At 43.1% G+C, this 14,692-nt stretch overlaps 1 protein-coding gene across 5 annotated transcripts in view; it reads right to left on the bottom strand.

Moving 5' to 3' along the window:
* Window positions 1-14,692, bottom strand: part of WDFY3 (WD repeat and FYVE domain containing 3) — a 352,404-nt gene that overhangs the window by 278,974 nt on the left and 58,738 nt on the right. For all 5 annotated transcript variants that reach the window (XM_068233510.1, XM_068233509.1, XM_068233512.1 and 2 more), the window contains one exon: window positions 1,009-1,122. The gene's annotated coding sequence lies outside the window, so the exon portion shown is untranslated. The remainder of the gene's footprint in view (window positions 1-1,008; window positions 1,123-14,692) is intronic.

Below are 14,692 nucleotides of genomic sequence, written 5' to 3'. Positions count from 1 at the left end.
TCAGGCAGTGTATAGGTGCCCCAGGACAGGTTAGGCAGTGTATAGGTGCCCCAGGACAGGTTAGGCAGTGTATAGGTGCAAAGTATAGGTTAGGCAGTGTGTATGTGCACACTATAGGTTAGGCAGTGTGTATGTGCTGCAGCCTCCAGATCCCCCTCGCCTCTAAATTTACCTGCTCCTCTCCCTTCCCCCTCCTCTGCTCACGCCCCCTTCTCCAGTAAGTTCTCATTACAGCCGGGCTCACCGCATTGCACGCTGTGCGGTGAGCCGCAGGGAAGAGGAAACGAGTGTTGCCTAGTAACGGTGGCCGCCAGGAAGGGATGTCACACTTCCTGGTACAGGCCCCGAACACTTGCCGCCTCTTCCCTGCGGCTCACCGCGCAGTGCAGTGAGCCCGACTGTAACAGGAACTTACTGGAGAAGGGGGCCGCAAGCGGAGGAGGGGTGAGGGAAGCAGAGCAGACCATGCGGCAGCGGCGAAAACCGTCACAAATCGACGCTTTGACGATCCCAAGATCGTCATTGCTTTGATCGCGATTTTTGTTTTTAAACCGAAAATCGTTCAGTCCTAATTTTCAGCATGTTTGATCTGCTTCCCATTAAGAAAGATCGATTTTGAGCTTGAGATCGGTCACTTGCAATCGGTAGGCTGTATATTTTTTCCCTGATCTGATCATTTTCAGAATCGGAAGAAGGATCTTAAAGGAAAGAAGTTAAAATTGCATGGTGTGTATTTTGGCAAGATATCTGCTAATATATTCTAAAAGTATGACCACCACAATCTAAACTGGCGAAAAAGCACCAATGAAGACAAGACACACACTCCCATTAGAAATCAATAAAGACATTTTTCCAAAGATTAATATTCTACACTGATGAAAACAACACATACATTATTAAACAGGTAGTTTATTGATTCTTAGTGTATCATAGCAGCTCTCCAAATGTAGCTGTAAAGTATTAAGGTAGACATCTCTGCAGATAAGAATAAACAAAGGCAGCACTAACCGTAGAGATTATGGACCGTAGCAGGGCAAGTTTTTATCCAGAACATGGAGGCCAAAATCGCAGCATCATTTTTTCGCCCGTGCAGTGGGACAGTCAATTCATATCTTGCGCCCCCTAAAGAAAATAAAAAGGGTACATTTGTAAAAGGAAGCGGACCATGATGTGTGGAAAGTTTAATGGTTTACATTTATCAACACACGGATACATATAGGGCTCATTCATACTACACATGTGCACAAATGCGATTTCACGCACACTTTTCCCAACACCCAGGGACATGATGTGGACAAGGAGGCAACACTACACTCACAATGGTAAATTGCATGTGCCGTGCGATAAAATGTTGCCATATGCATTACAATGCAAAGCTCTCTGTACTTATCAAAGATATCACACCTTATCAAAGTTAACACGCCTTATCAGAGTAGCATAGCGAGCACTACTTATCCGCAGTGGCTCAGAGCAGGACAAGTGCCATTGCCAATTAGCGGGCATAAGTTCGTAGCCTTCGCTGTGCTACTTTGATAAGGAGTGTTATCTTTGATAAGGTGTGATATTTGCGTTATCACGGTTTAGTGAATCAAGTGCAATGTGTGGTGCATCATTACTGACAGCACCACATTTTGTGAATAAACCCCAAGGTCTGGAACACACTAGCAGCACTTTTAACGCTTGTGATTTGTAACGTTCATGTTAATGCAATGCTATGGGTAATCATTATAAAATCACATCGCTCAAGTGGGATCACACCCATAGCATTACATTAGCAAGAGCTTTTCAAATCACAAGCGCTCAGAAAAGCGTTGTTAGTGGGTCCCAGGCCTAAGGCCCCTTTCACACTAACGAGTTTTCATTGTGCTGCGTTACCCATTTTTCCGCAGGTTAATGCTGAAGCAATTAAATCTATGGGACATTCCATACCTGATGCGTTGCACCAGAAGTATCGCATTTGACGCGAGTGCATCAGCTTATGGGCAACTTCTGCAGTGATGTGCTTTGACCAGAAGCCATGTAAATCAATGCTGCTGCAGATATTTTAAACATTTTGCATTTGCGTTCTGGTGCACATGCACGGACGCATATTTTTTTTTTTAAACTACCTTGCATTCAGTATTGTGGCCACAGAAAGTGATAACTAGAGAGCCTAACATACTTTGGTGCCAAAATTGACATTACCGTGCAGCAATGTGGGAGGCTTCTTTTTAGTATTGCGGTGAGATGCGATCATCTGATCGCACCGTAATGCAAACGCAGGTTGCTAATGTGAAACCGGCCTTAGAGAACACTGAAGCATTGAATGCACCAGTTAAGAGAAATGTTAGGGAAGCACTTGTCATTAGTGGACCCTGAACATAAATCCAGGGCAAATATACATTCTATAAAAACAGTACATCTGCTTATTCACTCATCAGTGGTAACAGTGTTATATACAAAATCATGCAGGTCAGGAGCTTCACTGGATGTTTACAACAAATAACACAATAGGGAAAAAAATGATGCTTTCCGTGGTTTTGTCCATGGCATGATTGCTGGTGCCATACAAACTGGTCTAAGTACTTTTGTAACAGCTAGTCTGCCATATATAAGGGTCTTTATCGTTTTATCAGAACTGTTTGGAAAACTAGCCCCCCCCCCCCCCCCCCCAAAAAAAAAAAAAATATGGGAGATCGGTGGCTGCTGTATTGATGAAGGAGGTCGGAGACAATGGCTAGACTAATCTGAGTGGTGGCAGTTTGGGATGTGGTAGAACAGGAGCATTGCAGCAAAAAATGTGTAGCGGAGAAGTCTGTAGAAATTGCGTGCAGCAATCATGTCAACATAGACCAGAATCTAAGTATTATTTCATTTTCTCGTGGAATCCTCCCAAAGAACGGTGCATGTTCTGCAGGGCGAGAAAGGCTTTATCCAGTATCAGCAGCGTTCATAATTAAATGCTTAATGAGTGCATATTGAAGAAAGATTAAAATCATGTATTACAATGAATAGAGCCTCTGGCAGCCAAAGTGAAAAAAAAATGACTTGTAAAATCCCAAGCTACACCACACTTGACCGATCTTGCCAAGAAAAATAGACAAGTGTGATATAGAAAGTGACAAAGGTTGGATCCCGAGTCAACTAACTTTTTCTACACAAAGATATCTTATAGGACTGAGGTGGACAAAGGGATATGGAAGTCAGAAGCTAGTAAAAACCATTGGCAGACAGCTCCCTCAACAACAAAACTGGAGAAAAGCACAACATTTGGAGCCAGCTGTACCCCTAGCTACTCCCTGTTCTAGGGCATTTACAAAAGATCTACAGAAAATGTTCAACTCCTCTATAAAGTTATGTGTAGCAGAGCACACAGAGACTAATTTGAGCAGTTTGATCAGGTGATAGAATTATATGTCTTTGATCTGCAGGCCACAATTAAGTGTTGCTTAGGTTTCCTATGTATGCAGGAAGTGATCACAGTAAGTCAGAACATTCCAAATCTGTCACCTGATCAAAACTGATCACATGCATTTATAGGTGTTCTGCTGCATACGAGTGCTACTCCTCTTCTAGAGGTAACCATTGTCCATTTTAAATTCTCTGCAGTGTTCTCCCCAGAATTTTTTCCCAGCGGGTGGCATGGAAGGTAGTTGTGTGGGGAAGATCCCACTGGGTGCCTCGGGGAAGGCTCTGGGCAGAACGCTGCTCTGCCTTAGCATTAGGCAAAGGAGAAACTAAGTATAGTGCTGGAAGAGGAAGAAAAAACAACCTAATCAATACAGGAGGCACTTTGTCTTTTGCCACCTTAAACCATATGACACCTTTTCCAAACTCAAAAAGCTTAGAACGTTCAAAATGAAAATAAACGGTTGCTATTATTTTTGCTTGCTGTATTTTTAGTACATTTTCTTTAGGTAAGAGCTGAATAGCCATTATATAGTGTAAGTGTATAAAGAAAGCAAAATAGAGAATACTTTTTACCAGTGTTTGGAATACTGCCTGAAGTACAGCTAAGAACAGATAATGCCCTGACATCACTAGTTTATACTTTTAAAAAACGTGATAAAATATTTGTTCATTGTAAAGTGGAACTCTTACTTTCTTGCAGAAAACTTGTAGGACAGATCACTGCTACATGTGCTATTACCATGCAGTTAACATTTTTACAAAAAAATTAAAAAAATAAAAAATTATATACACTGTATTTTAATAATAATAATAATAATAATAATAATCCATTTCATGTCTTCAGACAGCTGTGATTTTCTGAACATGTCAAATTATTAAAAAGGACACCTCCTTACAGCCATAGCAATAATAAATCATTTGGTGGGTGGACAAATACAACATTTTCATCATGTTTAGGGAGCAGGATGTAAAAACTTTAAAAACCTAAACCCAATTTCTGGGAAAATCTTTGTAATGCGCGTAGATATCGTAAAGAGGATGCTTTTTCATCTCTTCCAAGAATGTGGATCTCAACTTCAGAATTCATTAGAATCTCCCATTTCACCACATCATCTTATGTGTTTGGGGAATATTGTCTAATTACCTTTAGAGTCACGGTCCATATGCAATTCACATTTTCTCCTGAGTTTTCTCCTAGGCGATATTTTCACACTTTGTCATAAAATGTCCTTTAAACTACTAACAAGCAAGCAATAAAATACTCAAAAAAATACAATTTCTAGTACTTGTTACCAGTTTTTATGTACTTTTTCAATTGTAAAATGCTTAAAAGTTAATATTGAGAATATGAAATCTCCTAGGACATAACTCGGAATACAAAGTTAAGTACATATGGCCTGATTTGCCTTAGGGCCAGTTTCCACTAGCCACCACGCGTGGATGCGAGACGCGGCTATGGGATTCGCTGTCTCCCGCGCAAAAACTGAGGGCGATGACGGCCGAATCGCTAGGGCAAGCAATTCGACCGGCGGCGCCATTATTTCCTATGGCAGCGTTTCCACTAGCAATTTGCCTGCGGGTAAACTCTGCGGATTCAGCCCGGTTTCCGCGCTAGTGGACACAGGCCCTTTCTGTGTTCTGAAAGGAAATTCTGTCCCACTGCCTCAGAGTTGCACCATTACAGTTAGCTTTGCTCATGTCATGGCCATGCCCATTTTGTTTTTTTGTTTTTTTCTCCACACACCCCCACTGTCCTGTCCCAGAAAAAAATCTGGTCACTGTAGCTATAGGGTTAATTAAGGTGGATGGTATAGTCCTATTTTTTTGCGGTTGCAACATCTGTAGTATTAGAGCTTATTTCCACTGGGAACCGCGGCCATTTCCGTTTTGGCTGCGGCTTCGGTTCTGCTGTGTAGCCGCAGCCCGAATTGCTAACCCATGCATGGCTATGGATTCGGCTGCATGCAACATAAATCTGCAGCATGCCGTCCAGATTCAAACCGAAGTGTGATCTTGATGGCAAGCCATATTACAGGCAGCGTTTCCCTGCACAACTCCCATGCGAGGAAATATTTCAGATCTGTATATTGTGGAAACAGGCCACCAAGTACAAATTAGCAATGTGATATTTTTGCATTAAGATTAAACCAATGAATGTGAATTTTTGAATGCAGTGTGATGCAAAAAAAATGGATTGCATGCTGCTGATTTCTGCACCACGCATCCATTACCCATGTTATGACTGTTAGATTCATACCAAAACTGGTAATATTGTAGAGGAAATAGAGCCTATTACAGCAATTAACAAGGGTTCATAGTCGACTACAGTAGTTGGGTCAACCTCCTGCCCTTGGGGTACTTCATGCAGTGATTTTAAATGGGGTTGTAACACTTAAATATAAAAAATAGTGCCCAAAAATATATCTAAACCCAGTTTCTTTAAAAAAAAGAAATAATTGCACAGGGGAGTGACTGTCACTCCCCTGTGGAATGAATTTATAGAATTTGGTAAACAACGGGTACACACCAACTTTAATCTATCCATAATTAATGTGATTTTTGGTATAACAGAACAGGAGTAGACTAAGGAAGGCACTTTTTTGATAACAGTGGGTACCCTATATATCCGGAAAATAATAGCTAAGAAATGGAAGAGTCCGGGCCGCCTCCTTTTTTAGAATGGTTTAGGGTAATGGAAAACTTATACGAAAGTTCAAATACCTCAACATCAGAAATTACACCAAACCAATATGAATTTATAAGAGAAATCTGGGGTAACCTAAGGAGTTACTCCCCCCTTGCGGTCATATAGGCGGGACCATCAAGTACGGGCTAGGGAGGAGGGAGACTGGCAATTAGCTGAAATACTGATGGCAGAAGGCAACCTGTGCGGACATGATAATGGGGGAACCACCTAGACGTCTATATATATTTAAAGGATAAAGGACTGGAAATAGAAGATGATAACCGGAGAACCCATTACAAACTCCTCAGTACTAGTGGGGATAAGTAATAGGGGACGAGATAAAATGGTACAAGGGACCACTTTGACCTAACATAACCTAGCCTACTTGGGGTATGAATGTGAAGTATGGTTGGACTATGAATATTGGGTGTATGGGGTTGTATGGGGAGAGGGGTGGTGGTATAAGGGGAGGTGCGGTTTAATCACTCACTAATTTTTAATGGTACTGTGTTATATCGTTTTCTCTTTTTTCCTCAAACAATGATGCAAACAGTACCCGATATATGAGGCCTATGCCTTAAGATAATCAGGATATAACCCGTTGGGGATAGCGGAGTTTGAAGAAAAAAAAATATATGTCCATTTTTTTATTTTTACCTAGTCTGGGTGCCTTTGCCTAGCTGCAAGAATTGCGCAGTGCCAGCTACAATAATCAGCTTATTTCAGAAAATAACCAAGAGCGTTGGATAAAATAAGGACACTATGACCAGAAGGTAATTGAAGAGTTTACACAGTGATGTAAGCCTTCAATTAACACTGAGATGGGTTAAAGAGACTCTGAAGCGAGAATAAATCTCGCTTCAGAGCTCATAGTTAGCAGGGGCATGTGTGCCCCTGCTAAACCGCCGCTATTTCGCCGCTAAACGGGGGTCCCTTCACCCCCCAATTCCCCTAGACAGCCGTGGGGCAGGGCTGCTGCGGTTAGCCCTGCCCCAACCAGGAAGCGCTCCCCCACTGCACCAAGTAGATTTGGGGGTGAAGGGACCCCCGTTTAGCGGCGCGATAGCGGTGGTTTAGCAGGGGCACACATGCCCCTGCTAACTATGAGGTCTGAAGCGAGATTTATTCTCACTTCAGACTCTCTTTAAAGGGAAGGAAGAAGTGATGTCACTTTTGGCATCACAAACATGTAAACCAGCAGATTTTTATTTCATTTAAGATTTCTTAATTGGACAGTGAACACGACAGAAACAACAATAGGATAGGTAAACTAAATGTCCAACCTACATTTCCGAGTGAGTGAGTGAGTGAGTGAGTGAGTGAGTGAGTGAGTGAGTGAGTGAGTGAGTGAGTGAGTGAGAGAGAGAGAGAGAGAGAGAGAGATTTGATTATTAATCACCAGGCACAGAGGACTGGGCATACCTGAACAGAAAGAAAGCTACAAATTTAACCCGTCTCCCTACTCCCACCTTGTACTTTAGTGCTACACAGCTGAGTGAGATCCCCCAAATTTTATCTAGTATTGCTCTTCAGTGAGGAACACGACAGACTCTGGCATTCAGTCCCTTATAGACTCTCATAGTGATGAACGGCCCAAACAATGCACACAGGGCTGCCAAGGTGGTGTAGTGGTTAGCGATCTTGCCTTTGCAGTGCTGGGTCCCTGGTTCAAATCCCAGCCAGGTCAACATCTTCAAGGAGTTTGTATGTTCTCCCTGTGTCTGTGTGTGTTTCCTCCGGGCATACTGGTTTCCTCCCACATCCCAAAAAGAGCAGCATGCAAGTGCCAGCTTGTACTGCCCCCGCATATGTAGAGAGCCTGCGCCCACCTCCCCTGAGTGCTTCCTCCTCTATTTGCAGCTGGAATTCGAGTGTCTTCCTTTTCCTTCCCCCTCATGACCAGAGCGGCATGCAAGTGTCAGCAGTGACCTTCTCCCCATCTTCTTCTGGGCATACAAGTGTGCTGTGTGCAGTGTGGTATTCCCCCACCCACCCCCCCCCCAGACCGGAGCAGCAAGCATGCCAGCATCAGATGTCCCTTCTTCTCCCCGGCATATGCAGAGTGTGCGGCAGCGGAGCTTTCACTTACTGCCATGCCGCTCCGGTCTGGCGGCGGGCGGAAAATACCGCACCGCACACAGCACACTCATATGCCCAGGAGGAGGAGGGGAGGGGGGGTCACTGCTGATACTTGCATGCCGCTTTGGTCAAAAAGGGGGAGGAGGGGGTAAAGGAAGACACTCGAATTCCAACTGCAAATGGAGGAGGAGGCACTTGGGGAAGCGGGAGCAGGCTCTCTATATATGCGGGGGGCAGTACAATGTGTATTGACTCGTGTATAAGCTGAGACCCCCACTTCGGGACCACTTTTTTGGTCCCAAAATCTCTGCTTATACACAAGTATATACGGTATACCTTTTTTCCATTTCTTATGGTTTGTTCTTCTGAGAATGTAAGATATTACACTTCTCATTGTCACAACTACCAGTTATATAGTAGTCAGGGTGCCTCCATCAGTGTTTTTATTTTGCATTAAGCTTGCAATTAGCTATGATGAGACTCTTGAAATGTTGTTGCCAGCATAAAGCACATTTGCTTAGGCAGTGCTCTATCATTTGAACAGTGTTTTTGTCATGACACTGAGGGAAGGAACACTAGGCAGAGGCACTAGTGCGGAAAACGCACATAATGCAAGTCAATAGGCCGCATGGAAAAAAAAAGTATAGGTTTGCGTTCTGCAATGTGCGCTTTTAACCCCCTGCCAAGGACCGCCTAAAGGCATCAAGTCCTGGGGCAGGGTTTTGCAGGGGATTGCACGTGCACCCCCGCTTGAATGACGGAACTCCGCTAAGTCATCAGTCTACCAGCGGTGATCGCGGCATCTATTAACATTGTACAGCACTGCGATCTACTACAGCGCTGTACTAAGGACAGCCTTGTCATTCAGCTGTCCCCTAGGGAGACTCAAGTGTGATAGGCTCTCATAGCTGATGCCTATGACAGCCGATCGCAGTCATTGGCTGGGGGGGGGGGGGGGGGGGGGGAAGAAAGAAAGAGGGACATTTAAAAGAAATATATAAAAATAAATTAAAAAAATGAACTCTGCACGAGCGATCAGAGCTTTCTGTTGGTGGGCAGAAAAGGGGTGGAGGGATTCATTTGTGCGCTGCGTGGTATGACTCTGCAGCAAGCTATTAAAGCTGCAGAGCACTAAATTGTAAAAGAAACAGTCTGGTCACTAGGGGGTGTAAGCCTATGGTCCTAAACTTGGAAAAAATATGCAGCAGCGGTTTTAACCAAACGCAACTGAAAGCACATAATGAAAGTCAATGCAGCATTGCATTTTATATGCCTTTTTTAAAAAAATAAATAAATACAAACAAGTTTGATGATGCATTTCCGCTTCCTTTTGACTTCCTAGTGATTTGCATAAAACTAATATGCAATTTATATATGCAAACCGCAAATGTATTAAAAACGCACGCAAACCGCAATACAAACGTATGTGCGAGGGGAAATAAATAATAAATAAATAAAAAAAAAGCACAGAAAATGCACTAAAAACACACAAAGGCATACGCATAGCAGAATGGGTTCTATTCACAAAACCATGTGCGGTAACTCTTTTTTGGGTGAAAAATTACCTCCAGTGATAATTCACTAAAAATAGTGAAAATAGTGCGTATTCACTAAAAATGTACCAAGTGTGATAAATGTTTGATAAAAGTGCGGTAAAACAGGTGATAAAACTGTCAGTAATGTGTACGGAAATAAAGCTTTTTTTGACCACTGTAGGGCAGCCCATATGCTTGTCACCCATTACACAGAGACGACCCAGGAAAGCCTGTCACATTTAAAGTGGGACCTCAACTCTTGCGCAGGACAGAATGAAACCATATATAAATGCACCCCGTATGTATATAATTTAGCCTGTCTAATTCCCCCTCATCTGTGAATAATCACAACTGTAATTTGAGCTCTCAGCTGTGCCAGCTGGCTGCCTCAGCAGAGTAGCTAATGTGTAAACACAGAATGTTAACCCTATGTCTGCTTCCATGAAAGCAGGAAGTACATACACTGGAGATTTTTTGTTAGATTTGTATCAGCTGTAACAAAAAATGTTTTTCTTAAGGCTGGTTTCACAGTAGGACGTTGCGTTTTAGGGGACGTTATGGTCGCATAACGTGCCCCTAACGCAACGCCTGGTGCTCTCTGATGTGGACGTCAGAGTGAGCCGCGTTGTGCAGCTCACTCTGGTGTCGGTGATGCCGTGATGCGTACTCTTGGACGCATGCGGCATCACGTGGTCCCGCCCGGCCAATCGCCGCACAGAGCGGCCGCTCCAGGAAGTAAACACTGCACATCACTAAGTGCAGTGAATATTAATTAGCCATGTGCCTGGCTGCTCTCCGCTCCTCCCCAACATTACTGAGCATGTGCAAGCAGTCTAACGCGGCTCTGCCGCTTATAAAGTACTGCATGCAGTATGTTGTCTTATGGCGCAGCGTTACTAAGTAACGCAACGTGGGCACTGTGAACAGCCCATTGATTTTTCATTGCTGTGCGGTGGGGTGCGTTACAGGCTGCTCTAACGTGCGCCTGTAACGTCTCACTGTGAAACCAGCCTTAAAGGTAATTATGCTGTTGCTTATCTTTTAGAGCAGCGATGTATTTCCTCCTCGGCATTTATAAAATCATGTAAAAGACTGTACAAGGTCTGAAAGTGCGCCTTGAGATTAGACACACTCGTCTTTTCTGCCTTCTATGTAAAATTGACATAACTCGAGCAAACAAAGCTCATAAGGCTCTATCCTGAAGGCCAAAAGCAGAGAAGTGATAATTATCACCTACCATTTGTAGGTGATAAAAAAATCCTTAATTAACACCAACTTTTCAATTGAGAATCTCAAATTGCAGATAAATGTTGAGGTAATCACTACATGAGGTAATTTAGGGAGAAACATTTTTTGTGAATTTCAAAATGGAGATATTTTGGTCGGTATTTATCGCTACCTAATTTAACTCATTCGGTAACTCATTGTGAATAGAGCCCATTGTGTTCCCAGCCATACAAGGTGCTTCCACTCACTGAAGAATAGGACACTTCAGCTGAAGGTTCAGATAGACGTATGCTACTCAAAAACACCTGCATTTGCATTTTCTCATTACTTTTCAGTTAGCCCTTAGGCTAGGTGCACACTTAGAAACGCAAGCGTTGCGGAAAACGCTGCATTTTTGCCACTAATGGAAGTCTATGGGCCGCAGGAAAAACTGCTATCAAAAACCCAAATGCGTTTTCACTGCCTGCACTTTCAAAAAACGCTGGTTTTGTTGCATGATCTTCAAAAAACGCATCAAAAAGGCACATAATGAAAGTCAATGGAAATGCAATGGTATGCATTTTCCATGCGTTTTGTTAAAAAAAAAAAAAAAAAAAAAGTTTTTTGATGCATTTGCCCTTCCTGTTGTCTATTAATTTGCATAAAACGCAACTCAAAAACGCATGAAAAACATGCTCACTATATGCGAACTGCAAACGCATTAAAACGCACGCAAAATGCTTGAAAAACGCATATGCGGTAAAAAAAAAAAAAAAAAAAAAAACACTGACGCACTCAACATAAAATGAAACATGACATAAAACGCAGCCTTTCAAGTTATGTTATGTGTGCACCTACCTTCATAGATTTACCTTGGCTTAACAATGACATCATGCTTCAGCAAAAACAAACGCTGACAATATTGTTCCAGCAATTAAGAATTAGTACACACATTCAGACTACTCTGTGGTTGCTCTTATGCCTTGCTGTTAGCACCTTCAGAGAGATCAATCAATCACAAAATAAAAAAAAGGTACGTTTTATTTTGTATGACTACAAAGTAGAAGGAGCCAAACAGAGCATGAAGTACACGTTTCATTTGCAAACTCGCCAGGAGCTGTCAAACTGCATAATTTCATTTTTTTTTCATAGGCTTTAATTGCATCTTGTTTAGTGAGAAGCAGCCAAAGACCAGAACAAAAACTGCCCATTGAACGGTTCATAGTTTTCATCGATGCATATTTCTTATTTGAAAAATACAGGAGGTATGCAACAGATATTTTATGCATACAAGCATCAATCACCAAAATGCCAACTCAGGGCTGGTGCACACCGAGCGGCTTTTTCAGCGTTTCTGCAGCCGCTTGCGGATCCGCTTGGTCAATGTATCTCAATGGGGTGGTGCACACCAGAGCGGGAGGCGTTTTGCAGAAACGAATCCTCCCGGGGTGAGGCATTTTTTTGGATTTCGGATGCGTTTCTGCCTCAATGTTAAGTATAGGAAAAACACAAACCGCTCTGAAAAACGCCTGTTCAGATCGGTTTTGCCGGCGTTTTTGTTACAGAAGCTGTTCAGTAACAGCTTTACTGTAACAATATATGAAAGCTACTACACCAAAACCGCTACACAAAACCGCAAAACGCTAGCTGAAACGCTACAGAAAAAAGAAAAAGCGTTTCAAAATCTGCTAGCATTTTGCGGATCTGCTAGCGGGTTTTGGTGTGCACCAGGCCTCAATCCTAATTCATCAGGCACTGAGAGGATTTCAGCACATTCCAACCACTTTACACACACCATTATATATATTCCTTTCATTCATAAAGTCATCCATTTCATGCTCTAGCTCACATACTCAAATTTATTTTTTGTTGGTAAAGTTGAATATGTGAAAATCCCATTGCACAGTTATTTTTGATGCAACCATTCAAAAGAATACCTCTTTGTAAAGATCAGTCATAGCGTATAGCTGGCAGCAAAGTTGGTATGGTCAGTAAGAGAACTCGCACTCCAGATCCTCAGTCAGCTGCTGCAAGGTTACCTATGAAAGCAGCACTGCAGCTTAGATTCTGGCCAGAATGCGTTAAAGGGGACCTGAAGCAAATGGGATATGGAGGCTACCATTTTCATTACCTTATAAACAATGCCAGTTGCCTGGCCATCATGCTGGACTTTGGCTGTAGTTTGAGTAACACACCTGCAGCAAGCATGCAGCCAGTGGAGTCAGACTACAATTAAAAGCATCTGATCTGACAAAGTATTTGAGGCCGAGCATCAGCACAGAAGTCATGCAACTGGCATTGCTTATTAGACAATGAAGATCGCAACTCCCATATTCCTCTCACTTCAGGCTCCAAACATGACTTGCATCATAAATATGTACAATGTACTGTGAATGTAGCACATTAAAAAATCCCTGACCCATCTTAGAACATACCCATAAATTACCACATTTTCTGCAACAGAGGATATCGATAATCGATGGAGAACCATCAGGATTTTGTGGAAGTGGCTAAAAGAAACTCAAAATGCCTTCAACTAAAAACATTGCAAAATATTGATTCAAATGAGAATGCCAGTCCCACTGCAGAAATAGTGTCTTTTAGAGCCCTGTATTTTTAATGCTTAGGCCTCTTTTCCACGAACTGTTTCTAGGCAGTGAAATGCCTCTCAAACTCTCACAACTGCTCACTGCTGCCTGGTAACTGCTTGTCGCTACCTGGCAACTGCTTGCTGAGCACACAGCTCAACAGTTCCTGGAAAAGAGGTCTTACTGTGAGGTAAAATTAAAGAACACTGCCAAATTCCAAGTAGGATTGGACTGTACATACAAGTTTACCTCATCAACTCACTTCAAGTACCCTTTAAAGAGACACTGAAGCGAGTAAAAAAACTCGCTTCTTCTCTTATATTCAACAGGGGCATATGTGCCCCTGCTAAACCGACGCTATCCCGCCGCACAACGGGGGTCCCTTACCCCCCCCCCCCCCAATTCCCCCTCTCCCCCCCCAATTCCCCCTCTGCAAAATCTACGACCAACTTGGTCGTAGATTTTGCTGCTCCTAGAGGGAGGGCTAACGGCTGCAGCCCTGCCTCACAGCACGTCTATCAGCGGCGCATCGCCGCCTCTCTCCCGCCCCTCTCAGTAAAGGAAGACTGAGAGGGGCGGGGGAGAGGCGGAGATACGCGCTGACAGACACGCGTGAGGCAGGGCTGCAGCGGTTAGTCCTGCCTCAATCAGGAAGAGATCCCCGGCGAGGACGGAGGGGATTTGGGGGGTAAGGGACCCCCGTTGTGCGGCACGATAGCGGCGGTTTAGCAGGGGCACACATGCCCCTGCTGAATATAAGAGAAGAAGCGAGTTTTATACTCGCTTCAGATTCTCTTTAAACGGTACTCCTGTCACGTGTTATAGCATTTCAGATAGCCAATAAGGCTTAGAAATCACAAAAAGTCTAGATTTCTCCTATTATTCTCATTAAAAAGATTCCTGATCACTGCCTATTACCTGTAACAGAATATATAAGAAACGTTTCCCCACTGGGATACAGAGGGGAATAAACACCTAAGAGGAGTTCAACTCTTGCCCTCATATCTAAAAAAGAAAATTGTTTGCAGTACCATTTTAAGGCCTTCTTTCCACGGACTGTTGATAGGCAGTGAAATGCCTCTCTAAGGCCTCCTTTCCACGGACTGTTGATAGGCAATGAAATGCTTCTCAAATGTTCTCAACTGCTCACTGCTGCCTAGTAACTGTTTGTTGCTGCATGATAACTGCTCACTGCTGCCTGGTAACTG

This window comes from Hyperolius riggenbachi, chromosome 1 (assembly GCF_040937935.1).
Source record: "Hyperolius riggenbachi isolate aHypRig1 chromosome 1, aHypRig1.pri, whole genome shotgun sequence".
In the NCBI taxonomy this organism is placed as follows: domain Eukaryota; kingdom Metazoa; phylum Chordata; class Amphibia; order Anura; family Hyperoliidae; genus Hyperolius; species Hyperolius riggenbachi.
Note: the sequence above shows the minus strand (reverse complement) of the source record. Positions and strands in the feature narration are given on the sequence as shown.